The following is a 15,511-nucleotide window of genomic DNA, read 5'->3' on the forward strand; positions in this document are numbered from 1 at the left end:
TGAGCAGCCTCCAGCCCATGTCCCTGCCTCCCAGACCCCGCCTAGGGCCAGTGCAGGGACGCAGGCTCCCTGCAGTTGCCAGTGCAGCTCTCTGGCTCCAGAGGGAGGTGGAGGGGCTCAGAGCCCTAGCCTGGCCATCCTAAGAGTCAGGCGGGCAACTGTGCAGAGTCGCCGTGGTCGCTCCACCTGCCCGGTGTGTGGGTTCTGAGTAGCCCCCGGGCAGATCCACAGGTCACCCTCCCCTCCATCTCCAGCAAGGCCAGCATGGAATCCAGACGGGGACCGCGGCAGATCCTCCACCTGCCCGTGGGGTGGGGTGAGGGGATGAGAGCAGCCCCAGGCTGTGTTCCCACCCCACAGGATCCCCACCTGGCTGAGGGCAGGTGGAGGGTCCGCGACTCCCGCACAGCTCTCCCCGACCAGGCTCAGGCAGAGGTGGGTCTCAGAGCCTCAGCCTGGCCATGGTAAGTAGAGCCCTGCAAATCCACAGATATCTGCAGATATCCACATCCATGCATGTGAATGTCTGCAGACAATTTTTGTGGATTATGTATCGGATGCAGATATGCATTTTTTGTATCTGTGCAGGGCTCTCATTATGTGGAGAGAGGGTTGAAGTAAATTCAGCTAAAAGAGACAACCACTTAACTCTTGGGCACCAGGTCTGGTGCATTCACCATGGTCGGATCCTAGGAGTGGACTCTCCTATTAAAAGAGATCAGATTGAGCTCTCCCAGGCAACTGTATTCAGATCCAAATAAAAGATCCATCTCAAGAAAAACATTTCCACTTTGATTCAATGGATGATGATAAGGATTGGGGAACTGAGGGCAGTAAGGAAGAGAGGAGGGAGAAGCAAGAAACACCACCAACAAAACAACAACAGCAACAAAATAATAAATAGAGCTGTGGCCTGATGATGGGTATGTCTAGTACTTATCTATCACTCTGGTGGGCACTATGGAATAATGGACCAGAATTTCACCAAGAGGAAATTAGCAAAACACCACTGAAGTCAAGCTTATGACCTGACCCATGATTGTTAATTAGTTCAGTTCAGAATGATAGATTCAGAGACCAATAGATAGATAGATAGATAGATAGATAGATAGATAATGAACACAGACACAACCCATATGCTCAGACACACACTACGATTCTCTGCCAATGTATGGAAAATTCAAATGAAGAAACCAGTGACATGATCTTGCTCTCATTGCAGACTGGGGCACAATGTCCATACACTTCAGTGGGAGAATGGTTGGGGGCTTAAGTTATTCGTCTATAGCCTACCTTGTTTAAGAAGAGTAGTTCCCTCTCCCAGCTGCAGACGCTAAGTGTGTTGAAGGAAAGAGAGGTGTTTTTATTTCATTCACTGGCTTCTAGGGCCTACGCCCTGAAGAAAATTTCTTGTAATATTCCTCAGAGGAAGAACAATTCTGCCTCAACCTGCAACAAAACAAAATTCACTAGGGTAATCATTTCGTAGGCAGTGGTATCATCATTATCATCATTATGTGTGTTTTCTAGATGAAAATCGTAATGGGATTTACTAATTGTGGTAAAGCGTGTGATACTTTTTGTCTAGAGACATGTTGAGGAAGAATTACTTGTTCAAAAACAACACAAAGAGCAAGGAACAACACCCAAGGCTCAGATTGTGAGCCCCACTCCGGTCTCAGAGCCACGATTAGAATCCAGGAGCTCAGACTCCCAGTCCCAACTGCTCTAAATATTATACCCCACTCCCCTCCCGGAGCTGGGAACAGAACCCAGGAGTCCTCAGTCTTAGACTCCACTGCCCCAACCATAGGGCCCATTTCCCTCCTAGAAGACCAGATCCAAAGCCCATCAAAGTCAGCAGGACTATTCCCTTTTACTCCAGTAAGTTTGCAGTGTGACCAGAATCAGGACTAGTTCCCAGGAGCATTAGAAAAAACTCTATGTGGAAGCTGAGCAGTTCTAGGGGGTAGTGTGCTGCAGAGAATGGGGTGATGGGCTCAGCTGGAAGCACTCTCATTTCTTAGACAGTGCTGACCCCATTACTCCAGCATGGCCGTAGTGGGGGCTGTGCTACTGGGAGTGGGGTGGGATGCTCAATTTGAGGCACTCTTCCCCCTTAGTCAGTGCTGCTAGCAGTGCTCTAGCGTGGCACTAGGGGCCGCTGAGCTGCAGGGACGGACTCTGTAGGATTTTCTCAGGTTGATTGATCCTAATGTCCCAGTTCAGCAATAGGGGTCACTGTGCTGCAGAGAAGAGGATGGAGGACTCATTAAGGGACATTCTCCTCTGTGGCTCAGTACTAACCCCAGTGCTCCACAATAGATCCAAGGGATGACATGATGCAAAGGGCTGGGTGGGGTCTCACTTCGGGGGGGGCACTATTGTCTCTTGGTCCATGCTGACCCCCTGAGCCTGAGCCAGGCACCACGTAGCCCTGTGCTGCAAGGAGTTGGGTGAGAGGCTCAGCAGTGGACCTGCTCCCGTCAGGCTGCTTACCACAGTGCCCCAGCGCTTTCTTGACCAACAGTTGTCATCAACAAGTCCTTGGGGCTGTTCACAAGAGGAAGAGGCAGCAGAGACATGTGCACACACACACTGAGCATGACTCATTCCTTCCAGCAGGGGATGGCAGCCCACACACACACACACACACATTGAGCAGGGCTTCGATTCCCTTGTGGTTACCTATCCGCTGTTTGCAACACTCGTCATTATGACAAAACAATAAACAGAGCCTTGTGATGTTTTGTGACTTAAACCTGTCTTATGAAAGGAGACTCAAAGAGCTTGGCTTGTTTAGCCTAACCAAAAGAAGGCTGAGGGGAGACATGATTGCTCTCTATAAATATATCAGAGGGATAAATCCTAGGGAGGGAGAGGAATTATTTAAGCTTAGTATCAATGTGGACACAAGAACGAATGGATATAAACTGTCCATCAGGAAATTTAGACTTGAAATTAGACAAAGGTTTCTAACCATCAGAGGAGTCAAGTTCCGGAACAGCCCTCCAAGGGGAGTAGTGGGGGCAAAAGACATATCTGGCTTCAATACTAAGCTTGATAAGTTTATGGAGGGGATGGTGTGATGGGATAGCCTAATTTTGGCATTTAATTGATCTTTGAGTATTAGCGGTAAAGATGCCGAATGGCCTGTGATGGGATGTTAGTTGGTGTGGGATCTGAGTTACTACAGAGAATTCTTTCCTGGGTGTCTAGCTGGTGAGTCTTGCCCACATGCTCAGGGCTAAGCTGATCGCCATATTTGGGGTCGGGAAGGAAGTTTCCTCCAGGACAGATTGGCAGAGTCCCTGGGAGTTTTTCACCTTCCTCTGTAGCGTGGGGCATGGGTCACTTGCAGGAGGATACTCTGCACCTTGGAGTCTTTAAACCATGATTTGAGGACTTCAATAACTCAGACATAGGTTAAGGGTTTATTACAGGAGTGGGTGAGTGGGATTCTTTGGCCTGCGTTGTGCAGGAGGTCAGACTAGACTATCATAATGGTCCCTTCTGACCTTAAAGTCTATGAGTCTATGAGTCTATAGTTTACTTCCTTATGCCAACTCATTGAGCAACTGCTCCTGTTCAGGCTAGAAGGCCTTCTACTTACACTCATTGCTTAAGCTATTCTTGTATGCAGTGCTGATGTAGCTGTCTTGCTACATGCTCACTTCATTGGCTACAAGTCACACATACACATGCACGCTCAGAGTTTCTATTTTGCATAAGGTGTTCTTTCCTTCCTGCCTTAATCATCTGTTTAATAGTGTTGTGTGATATTATACATTCTGCATCCCAGAGGTGCCGCCATTCAGTGGTCTGGTAAAGGGACCACCAGGTATATTTCTCTTTTACGTTCAATTTGATGCCTGGCTAAAGTGCTCTGTGGGCCTGTGTGATGAAACCCAACACATTGTGAGACGGAGGAGGTCAGACGAGATAATCTAGTCGTCCCTTTTGTCCTTAAACTCTGTGGGTATGTCTACACTACGAGAGTACTTCGATGTAACTTAAATCGAATATGTGGAATCGATATTACAAAGTCGAACGTGTGTTTCCACACTAAGGACAGTAATTCGACTGTGTGAGTCCACACTAACGGGGCAAGCGTCGACATTGGAAGCGGTGCACTGTGGGCAGCTATCCCACAGTTCCCGCTGCCCATTGGAATTCTGGGTCGAGCCCCTAATGCCTGCTGCGGAAAAAAATGTGTCGAGGGTGGTTTTGGGTAACTGTCGTCATCCAACCGTCACTCCCGCCCTCCCTCCCTGAAAGCGCCGGCGGGCAATCAGTTCGCGCACTTTTATGGTGATTGACAGCGCAGACGCCATAGCACTGCGAGCATGGAGCCCGCTGTGACCATTGCTGCAGTTATGGCCATTGTCAACACCTCGCACCTTATCAGCCACCTTTTCCAGAGTCAGATGGTGAGAAATCGGGCGAGGAGGCTACGGCAGCACGAGGAGGACATGAAGCCTGAGAGTGGCACAGACCTGTCACAAAGCACGGGACCCCGCGCCGTGGACATCATGGTGGCACTGGGTCATGTTGATGCCGTGGAACAGCGATTCTGGGCACGTGAAACAAGCACTGACTGGTGGGACGGCATAGTGCTGCAGATCTGGGATGAATCCCAGTGGCTGAGAAACTTTCGCATGCGGAAGGGAACTTTCCTTGAACTTTGTGAGTTGCTGTCCCCTGCCCTGAAGCGCAAGGACACCCGGATGCGAGCAGCCCTGACTGTCCAGAAGTGAGTGGCCATAGCCCTCTGGAAACTTGCCACGCCAGACAGCTACCGGTCAGTCGCGAACCACTTTGACGTGGGCAAATCTACCGTGGGGGTTGTGGTGATGCAAGTAGCCAAGGCAATTGTTGAGCTACTGCTGTCAAAGGTAGTGACCCTGGGAAACATGGAGGTGATCATAGATGGCTTTGCAGCGATGGGATTCCCAAACTGCGGTGGGGCTATAGATGGAACTCACATCCCTATCCTGGGACCGGACCACCAGGCCAGCCAGTACATTAATCGAAAGGGTTACTTTTCCATGGTGCTGCAAGCACTGGTGGACCACAGGGGACGTTTTACCAACATCTACGTCGGATGGCCGGACAAGGTTCATGACGCTCGTGTTTTCAGGAACTCTGGGCTGTTTAGACGGCTGCAGGCAGGTACTTACTTCCCGGACCACAAAATAACAATAACCTAAGTGTTATTCAGGGTAAATCAATAACCTCTCCTTTTGTGTAGCTACAGACTAGCTATTACAAGAAGCAATCATTTAAAATATTGAAAAACTCCTTCTCCTCACCTTCTCCAGAGGTTGACATTTTATATGTGGGGAGTTGAAATTGCCCGTTATAACTATTATTCAAGAGAGTGGTCTCTGGCCCCCCCTCAATATTGTGCACTCACTTCCTTTTTCTGATCAGGAGGCTGGCCGTAGAACACAGTAATTTTTGAGTTGGAACCTGAATCCAATACAGACTCTACACTTCAAAGTCTTTTTCACTTTCACAGATGGGATTTATAATGGGATCAAACTCAGTTGTGTCCAAAACTGACAATACAGAACCCCACCCCAGCTTGATTTTTGAACTCAAGACTGCCCTATCTTGGGTAAGAAAAATAAAAAATCCTTATCCTGCCAGCAGGGCCAGTGATGTTTTGGCTTTACTAGACACAATAGTAGCTGGGTACTATGAAACGCAACCACTTATTAGAACATAAAAAGCATCTGCATTTCTCAGACTGTATGCTTTCCTCAACTGGAGCCTCTGTGTGTATTATACATTTGGATAGTGCCTAGCATACGATGAGTTTTACTCAAACACAAGTAATAATGCCGAAACCTGGGAAGTACCATTTCAGCACAATAGGAACGGCAACAAATCAATTTTTCCTCAGCCCGTCTATGATGTCGGCCGCTTTGTCAGCATATATCCTCTGCAGCGCCTTGCGGTGGATCACCTCCGACGTGCCACCCAGAGTGTTGTCCAGCTGGAATTTGGCTTGCTCCTTAGCAGACAAGCGGGGAGTTTCTTTGGATTGCCTCTAAGACTCTGATTGTTGCCAGGGTGGTCTCCAAGACAACATCCAGATGAAAGGGAAGATGTTTTAGCCATAGTACAATATTACTTTCTGGAAATAAAGGTCGGGTCTACACTACAGACCTATATTGGTGTAACTATGTTGCTCAGGGGTGTGAAAAATCCACACTGAGCAATGCAGTTACATCGACCTAATCCCCTGTGTAGACAGCGTCATGTCAACGGGAGAGCTTCTCCCATCGACACAGCTATCACGTCTTGGGGAGGTGGATTAACTAAGCTGATGGGAGAAGCTCTCCCGTTGGCATAGGAGTTTTTTCACTTAAGCACTGCATCAGCACAGCTGCAGTGTTTTAAGTGTCCACTTACCCTAACATTTAAGTGAACCAAAACAAGAACTTAATACTTCTGTAACGCTGTGCACGTAAAACAGGAGGCACTTGAGAAATGGTTTAATATTTCCACATCTGGTTATTCTAATCTACCTATATTTCCTCTGCTTCCTATAGAGTATTGCATCTTTTCACAAGAAGTTGCAGGCTACTAATAAAAGGAAGCATCAATTATGCACCTGCCATTGAACAGTTTCATTTGGAATGACCTAAAGAGAAGAGAAAGAAAGCTGTGCCAAAGCTACCGACCACGATAAAGTCAATGGGTTGGAGGGGAAGGAGTTGGTGATCAGAAGCAGTTACTTGGATTTTGATTCTTCTATTCACAGAGGTTGAACAGTCCTTAGGTAGAAGCATAACCATGTCCACCAAAGGCAGGACAAGTAGTAATAGGCTAAATCTGCAGCAAGGGAGATTTAGATTAGATATTAGGAAAGCTTTCTAACTATAAGGGTATGTCTACACTACGGGATTAATCCAAATTTATATAATTCGAATTTGGGAAACAGATTGTATAAAGTCGAATGTATGCGTCCACACTAAGCACATTAATTCAGCGGTGTGCGTCCATGTTCCGGGGCTAGCGTCGATTTCTGGAGCGTTGCACTGTAGGTAGCTATCCAATAGCTATCCCATAGTTCCCGCAGTCTCCCCTGCCCATTGGAATTCTGGGTTGAGATCCCAGTGCCTGATGGGACAAAAAACATTGTCGCAGGTGGTTCTGGGTACAGACTCACCCCTCCCTCCCTCCCTGCATGAAAGCAACAGATGGCAGACAACCATTTCGTGCCTTTTTTCCTGGGTGAACACTGCAGACTCCATACCACGGTAAGCATGGAACCTGCTCAGCTCAAGACAGCAGTCATGAACATTGTAAACACCTTGCGCGTTCTTGTGGAGTTTATGCTGAGCCAGGACCAGAAAAACGAGGCGAGGAGGCAGCGGCGGCGGCAGCACAGCGACAAGCGTGATGAGAACATGGACATGGACACGGGCACAGAATTCTTCAAACCGCGGGCCCCGATGCTTTGGAGATCATGTTGTTAATGGGGCAGGTTCTATCCATGGAACGCCAATTCTGGGCAAGGGAAACAAGCACAGACTGGTGGGACCGCATAGTGTTTCAGGTGTGGGATGATTCCCAGTGGCTGCGGAACTTTCGCATGCGTAAGGGCACTGTCATGGAACTTTGTGACTTGCTGTCCCCTGCCCTGAAGCCCCAGAATACCAAGATGAGAGCAGCCCTCACAGTTGAGAAGCGAGTGGTGATAGCCCTGTGGAAGCTTGCAACGCCAGACAGCTACCGGCCACTCGGGAATCAATTTGGAGTGGGCAAATCTACTGTGGGGGCTGCTGTGATGCAAGTAGCCAAAGCAATCACTCAGGTGCTGCTACGAAAGGTAGTGACTCTGGGAAATGTGCAGGCCATAGTGGATGGCTTTGCTGCAATGGGATTCCCTAACTGTGGTGGGGCAATAGATGGAACCCATATCCCTATCTTGTCACCGGAGCACTAGGGTACCACTAGGGTACCCAGTACATAAACCGCAAGAGGTAATTTTCAATGGTGCTGCAAGCACTTGTGGATCACAAGGGACGTTACACCAACATCAATGTGGCCTGTTCGGGAAGGGTTCATGACGCTCGCGTCTTCAGGAACACTACTCTGTTTAAAGGGCTGCAGCAAGGGACTTACTTTCCGGACCAGAAAATAACCGTTGGGGATGTTGAAATGCCAATAGTTATTCTTGGGGACCCAGCCTACCCCTTAATGCCATGGCTCATGAAGCCATACACAGGCAGTCTGGACAGGAGTCAGGAGCTGTTCAACTACAGGCTGAGCAAGTGCAGAATGGTGGTAAAATGTGCATTTGGCCGTTTAAAAGGTCGCTGGCCATCGTTACTGACTCGCTCAGACCTCAGCCAAACCAATCTCCCCATTTTTATTTCTGCTTGCTGTGTGCTCCACAGTCTCTGTGAAAGTAAGGGCGAGACCTTTATGGTGGGGTGGGAGGCTGAGGCAAATCGCCTGGCTGCTGATTACGTGCAGCCAGACACCAGGGCGATTAGAAGAGCACACCAGGAAGCTCTGTGCATCAGAGAAGCTTTGAAAACCAGTTTCATGACTGGCCAGGCTACAGTGTGAAATATCTGTTTGTTTCTCCTTCATGAAAACCCGCCCCCTTTATTTACTCATTCTCTGTAAGGAACCCACCCTCCTCCTTCCCCCAGCTTGCTTTAAAACCAAATAAAGTCACTATCGTTTAAAAATCATTTATTCTTTATTAATACATTATAAAAAGAGAGAGGGAACCTGGGTGGGGTTTGGGAGGAGGATCGGCGGGAAGGAAAAGGCCACTAAAAAAAGGTTAAAAAAATGACAGCCTTTTGCTTGGGCTGTCCACTGGGGTGGAATGGGAAGGTGTACGGAGCCTCCCCCCCCGCGTTCTTACACGTCTGGGTGAGGAGGCTACGGAACATGGTGAGGGGGGAGGCGGGTTATACAGGGGCTGTAGCAGCACTCTGTTATCCTGCTGCCGTTCCTGAAGCTCCACCAGACGCCGGAGCATGTCTGTTTGCTCACGCAGCAGCCCCAGTGTTGCATCCTGCCTCCTCTGATCTTCCTGCCACCACCTCTCATCTCGAGAGTCTCTCCTCTCCTCACGTTGGTCCCTCCTGTCCTCACGTTCACTGTCTTCTTTCCTATACTTTGAAACGGTGTCCTTCCACTCATTCAGATGAGCTCTGTCACTGCGGGTGGATTCCATGATTTTTGCGAACATCTTGTCTCGCGTCTTCTTTTTCCGAGGCCTTATCTGTGATAGCCTTCGGGACGGAGGAGGGAGGCTTGAAGAATTTGCAGCTGCTGGAGGGAGGGAAAAAAGGAGAGAATTATTTTAAAAGATACATTTTGCAGAACAATGCTTATACTCTTTCACGGTGACCAACACTATTCATGTTACATAGCACATGTGATTTCTGTGCAAGTTCGCATTTTGCCTCTTAATATTGAGTGCCTGTGGCTTTGCTGCTAGAGATCACAGACGCAGGTCCGGACAACAGAATTTGGCTTGCATGCGGCCATGGTAAGCCATTGTCTTTCGGCTTCTGTGCCCTCCTTTCCCACATACCAAGCAAAGCCCGTTGAGTGCTGCGGTTTTCCTGTTAACATTCAGCAGCAGGAAACAAACTAACCCCCGCCCATATCCAATTCTCTGGATGATCGCTTTATCCCTCCCCCCACCACGTGGCTGGTATCAGGGAAGAACTCTGCTAGCCAAAAACGAAAAGCTCTGGGCCAATTCCTCGCCCCCCCCCCCCCCCCCCGCACTTGGCTATCTGCAGGGAAGGATTTCTTTTCAGCCACAGGCAAACAGCCCAGTAGGAACTGCCACCTCTGTCCCCTTAATTAAATTCCCGTATTTCAACCAGGTTACCATGAGCGATATCACTCTCCTGAGGATTACACAGTAAGATAAAGAACGGATGTTGCTTGAATGCCAGCAAACACCGGGACCATACGCTGCCAGGCTTTGTCATGCATTGATACCAGATTACTTGCTGCAAGCATGGCGCGGTCAAGTGTCCTACCATGGAGGACGGAATAAGGCTGCATTGCCCAGAAACCTTGTGGCAAGGCTTTTGGAGTATCTCCAGGACAGCTTCATGGAGATGTCCCTGGAGGATTTCCACTCCATCCCCAGACACGTTAACAGACTTTTCCAGTAGCTGTACTGGCTGCGAATGCATCCCAAATCCTCAGGGCAAAGTAATCAGACTTGAAGGTATAAGTTGTCCCCAAATCTGAAGTGGTTGTGGGTGAGGACAAAGATCTTTATCAAGCATTCGTAAAACTACAATACCCACCTGGGGAAGTGAGGAAAGAGATTGAAAGAGCAAGACGGGTACCCAGAAATCACCTACTACAGGACAGGCCCAACAAGGACAATAACAGAACACCACTGGCCATCACATACAGCCCCCAGCTAAAACCTCTCCAGAGCATTATCTATGATCTACAACCTATCCTGGAAAATGATCTCTCACTCTCACAGACCTTCAGAGGCAGGCCAGTCCTCGCTTACAGACCACCCCCCAACCTGAAGCAAATACTCACCAGCAACTACACACCACACCACACCACAGAAACACCAACCCAGGAACCAATCCCTGTAGCAAACCTCGTTGCCTACTTTGTCCCCATATCTACTCTGGCGACACCATCAGAGGACCCAACCACATCAGCCACACCATCAAGGGCTCATTCACCTGCACATTCACTAATGTTATATATGCCATCATGTGCCAGCAATGCCCCTCTGCCATGTACATTGGCCAAACCGGACAGTCCCTCCGCAAAAGAATAAATGGACACAAATCGGACATCAGGAATGGTAACACACATAAGCCAGTAAGTGAATACTTCATTCTCCCTGGTCATTCTATTACAGATTTAAAAGTCACTATCATTGAACAAAAAAACTTCAGAAACAGACTTCAAAGAGAAACAGCAGAACTAAAATTCATTTGCAAATTTTATACCATTAATCTGGGCTTGAATAGGGACTGGGAGTGGCTGGCTCATTACAGAAGCAGCTTTTCCTCTCCTGGAATTAACACCTCCTCATTCATTATTCGGAGTGAACTACATCCACCCTGATTGAATTGGCCCTGTCAACACTGGTTCTCCACTTGCGAAGTAACTCCCTGCTCTCCATGTGTCAGTATATAATGCCTGCATCTGTAACTTTCACTCTATGCATCCGAAGAAGTGAGGTTTTTACCCACGAAAGCTTATGCCCAAATAAATCTGTTAGTCTTTAAGGTGCCACCAGACTCCTTGTTGTTTTTATACTATATAGCTAACCAGTTCATAGAATCCCAGGCTTTCCAAGAAATGATTTTGGAAGAATTCTACCTCAAAACGCTCGTCCTCACATCTGTAGATGTGTTCTTCGTATTGTGTCTTCTTGGAGCTAATGAAGGTAGAATCCTCAGACCGGGAAGGGAAGGAGACCCAAGTATCATTCAAAACCTTAGGTGAAGGAGAAAAGCAGAAGACTGATGGATCTTTTCTCTGAGCCATCATAGCAGACACCCAAATTTATATCATCACATGTTTCTCTGACAAGGAATCTCAGATTCCCAACATCCATTGTCTCTTTTCCTTGGTGAACATTCTCTCCTGTACATATCACAGGATCCCTTATAGCCAAAACTCGACCTTCTGGGCATGCTGCAAAAGCCATTGATTTGACACTGTCTGGGGGAAAGCTAGTGGCTTTTCTCCTAGGGAAGTCAAAGAGAAGGGTGAAAGTAGTTTTTCTGCTGCTTTGGATTTATTGGCTGGCTGAGTTAAATCTGTTCTGTGAATATGATTGTTTAATGATGCTGGGTGGTCTCACTGGGTTATTGTAAGCATAATTAATTGTTATGGTGCCTATGGCTTTATGTAGGGACTTTATATTCAAATATAGATACAGTAACTCCTCACTTAAAGTCATCCCCGTAAACGCTGTTTCATTGTTACCTTGCTGATCAATTACGGAACATGCTCATTTAAAGATGTGCAATGCTCCCTTCTAACGTCCTTTGGCAGCCGCCTGCTTTGTCCACTGCTTGCAGGATGAGCAGCCCGTTGCAGCTAGCTTGTGGGGGCTTGGAACCAGGGTGGACCGGCAACCCCCCTATTAGCTCCCCGCTCCTCTAAGTTCCCTGTGCTGCAGCCACCCAGCAGGGTATCAATTCCTGGCAGTTCAGCTTTTTTTTTTTTTTTTTTTTTTTTGGGCTGCTTGGGGCGGCCAAAACCCTGGAGCCAGCCCTGCGCAGAAGCCCCATTAACTTCAATGAGACTCAGCCTCGACACTGGGGACCTTCTGAGGAGAGCCAGTTGAGGAGCAAAGATTTACGTGACAGCTGCCAGGACCAGATGCAGTCATGGTAGGGTCTATGAAAAAAGTCTTTTTGTTTAAATATTTGAGAGCTAAATAATAGGAAGATTGTGGTGCTAGTAAGACAGATGGGTTCGGATCTCTGTTATGAGCTGCTCCACAGGGTGAAAAGAAGAACCGCCGTCCTACACTGTGAGAAACCCAAAAGGCTGATCAGAACTGGAGAGAATGAAGCAGCAAAATTGAAACTGACCAGCCTAAGTGCAGAGTGAAACAGCAAAGGGGAAAGAAAGAGCAGCAGAGCCTTTGATTTTTAAAGCCTTTAAACGCCCAAAAAAGATTTTGCAAGTGTCCCTTTCCACCCCCCTCCCCCCGCCTGCTCCAAGCTTTCAGAGCAGCGACACCCGGGCTGTAGCAGGTGGGAACACCCCACCCGATCGTCCCCCTCCCCGGGGCACGGCTGGAGTCACTGCGACTCTCAGGCAGACCCACAGCCGGGCCAGCAGGAACCAGGGGCCGGGGGCGGCTCGGGTCCCCGCTGGCCAGCGGGGCTCGCTCCGCCGCTCGCTCGCGCGCCCCCAGCATCCCGATCCAGCCCCGCTCCCACCTCGGTCCTGGCACGCCGGGCCGGACCGCTCCAGGCACCGGGGTGGGAGGGGCGCTGGAAGTGAGGGCGCTGAGTCAGGGAGGGGCAAGGGGGCCGGAGCGGGAGCGCAGACCTGGCCCGGGGACGCCCGCGGGCCGCTGTTTCCCGGCCGGAGGGGGCGGAACTCGCGGCGGATCGGTCCGGCTCCCACCTGCCCCGGAGGCTGCAGTCGGGGAAGCGGGGCTCGGAAAGCAACTTCTCGGCCCGCTCCAGCACCTGGGACCCGGCCATGGCCCCGCGGAGCAGCTCGGACACGGGCCGAGCCACAGCTCCGGAGTCCAGCAACAGGGGAAGCCTGTACCTGTGGGCTACTGCGCATGTGCGGGTACGGTGGTGAGTGAACGCCCCGGGGACGGGGCCTGGGTCCCGCCCCGCCCTGTCGCCTAGCAACGGGCAAGCCCAGATTCCTGTCTCAGATTGCCCCCTGCTGCCCCCATGCGGCCGCTGCGGGGAGAGAGCGGGGCGCGCACCCCGGTGGGGTCCCTCGAACCGCTCTGGGGAAGGGCCCCGGGCCCGGCGCTGAACAGCCATTGGGTCAGCCCCGGGATTGCCGTGGGAACCAGGCCCTGTTGTGCCGCAGGCTCCCAGTGCCAGGTGGGCCAGTCACTTGGGCCCAGATCCTCACGGGTTTAGGCACCTAAATCCCACTGAAGTCCTACCTTCTCTGTGCCTCAGTTCCCCACCCCTGCAGTGGGGGTTACAGCCCTGCCCTGCCTCCCAGTGGTGGTGTGAGGATAAAGACCTTAAAGATTGGGAGGTGCTCAGCTCCTACAGTAATGGCGCCACAGGACTACCTAAGACAGATTACAAACAGGCAGAGATATGTGAAAAAACAGACACACACACACACTCCCAAACGGAACCACATAGGGTAATGTATGTTATAAAACACATACAAACATACAGATGAGAAACACAGACACACCACTCTCAAACAGAACCATGCAGGGTAATGTATGTTATAAAAAACACCCACAAACCAACCACACACACCTAGCCAATGGACCAGGCTGAACTTGTTCCTGTCACTCTCATTTCACAGGCCCTTTCCTCCTAGTGTTTGTCACATTCACTTGTTGCATCTTGTTTTAAATCAGGCCCTGTCCCTGCAAACACTGGTCTGGATTCCACAAGCTGCCCTGCGCACTCGAGTCCTTACTCCTACAAGGAGCTCCATGGAAGCGAAGGAGGGTCTGCCACATGCATGCAGGGATCCACCGAAGTGGACCCATTTGTGGGATTGTGTTACTTCTGCATGAGTTTGCTCATATGAATAGTCTAATTGACTTCACTGGGGCTCTGCACATGCACAAAAGTCCTTCCATATGGATCAGTTAGAGGATCAGCGGCTTTGGCCCCCAAACTTGTTTGAGCTCCGTACAGCCGCAGGGGTCCACCCACACTCATCTCATTGTAAAACTGGGACCTTTGAAAGAATACGGCTTTTTCATCTCAGCATCTCCCTTTAATGTGCTACTTTATAGTCATCACTGCATGCAAGAGAGATGATTAATCCATTTGAATTAGTGATAGCACTGGGACTTCGACTGAGTTTGACCCCATTGCATTGCAATTTTACACCTTCAAATATTTTCACTCACACCACTGTGTTGTCACTGTTAAATCAGCTGCATTGTAAATGAATCCTAGGTAGAAAGGGGACTCCATTTCACACACTCTCAGGCTCAAACCCTGCTAGCAGCTCCGTGTAGGTGGACGCCCGCAGAGGCTTTGGTGAGCTTCATCCTAGGTGCAGTGAGCCACCCACAATGATCAGCTTGTAACATCGGGGCCTTCGTTGTGACAACTTGTTTGATGATCAGAACAGTTGCTGAAATCATTCCCAGAAGTGTGAGCAGCCAGAGAAGCTTGAACTCAATAATGCATTAAAATATACACTCTCTATCTCCACTTCTGCAAATGTGCTCAATGGGCATTCACGTTGTTCTCTAAGAGTTTAATAAGCTTGAGCTATTATGGGGCTAGAAATCAGACAAGGGCAGTCATTTAAAGATACATCTCTGTAAGAGAAGAATTTGGGCCCCGTGAATTCCCCATGTTGCAGAATTTGGCTTCCAGAAAGTAGCAGAGTACAGAAAGTTCCACACCGCCGTTGCTTGTTCTCTCCATTCACTCATACTGCACCGTGATCCTATGTCCAATGAGGGTTTTGATCTGACCCGAATTGTTTTCAGGATGCAGTTCCTTGGGATTCTGCGGCTAAGTCATCCCACCCCCATGGTCAAAGCCATGGTAGAAGGCTCTGGGGGAGGAAATCTCCATGAGGAGACCCTAGCTGAGATACCTCCACATCATCCTGGTAGGGGGTGAAGAGGGAACAAAGCCACAAGGCCCACCCTCAGGCCCTGCACATCCCCAGAGCACTGCAGAAGGCCAGGGCTCTCCATGCAGAGGCCTTTTACCTCAAGACCAGCTCTATCCCCAAATGCAGTTGAAGGCAATGGGAACACTGGCTCCACAGCCCCACTGAAAATCAGCTCCCAGGTGTCCCCAGTTGGGCACAAGAAATG

At 49.5% G+C, this 15,511-nt stretch overlaps 1 pseudogene; it reads right to left on the bottom strand.

Moving 5' to 3' along the window:
* The window catches only part of LOC135972203 (paired amphipathic helix protein Sin3a-like), a 74,396-nt pseudogene extending 61,185 nt beyond the window's left edge, over nt 1–13,211 (bottom strand).
* Between the last annotated feature and the right edge of the window lie 2,300 nt (nt 13,212–15,511).

Source organism: Chrysemys picta, chromosome 13 (genome assembly GCF_011386835.1).
Source record: "Chrysemys picta bellii isolate R12L10 chromosome 13, ASM1138683v2, whole genome shotgun sequence".
NCBI lineage: Eukaryota > Metazoa > Chordata > Testudines > Emydidae > Chrysemys > Chrysemys picta.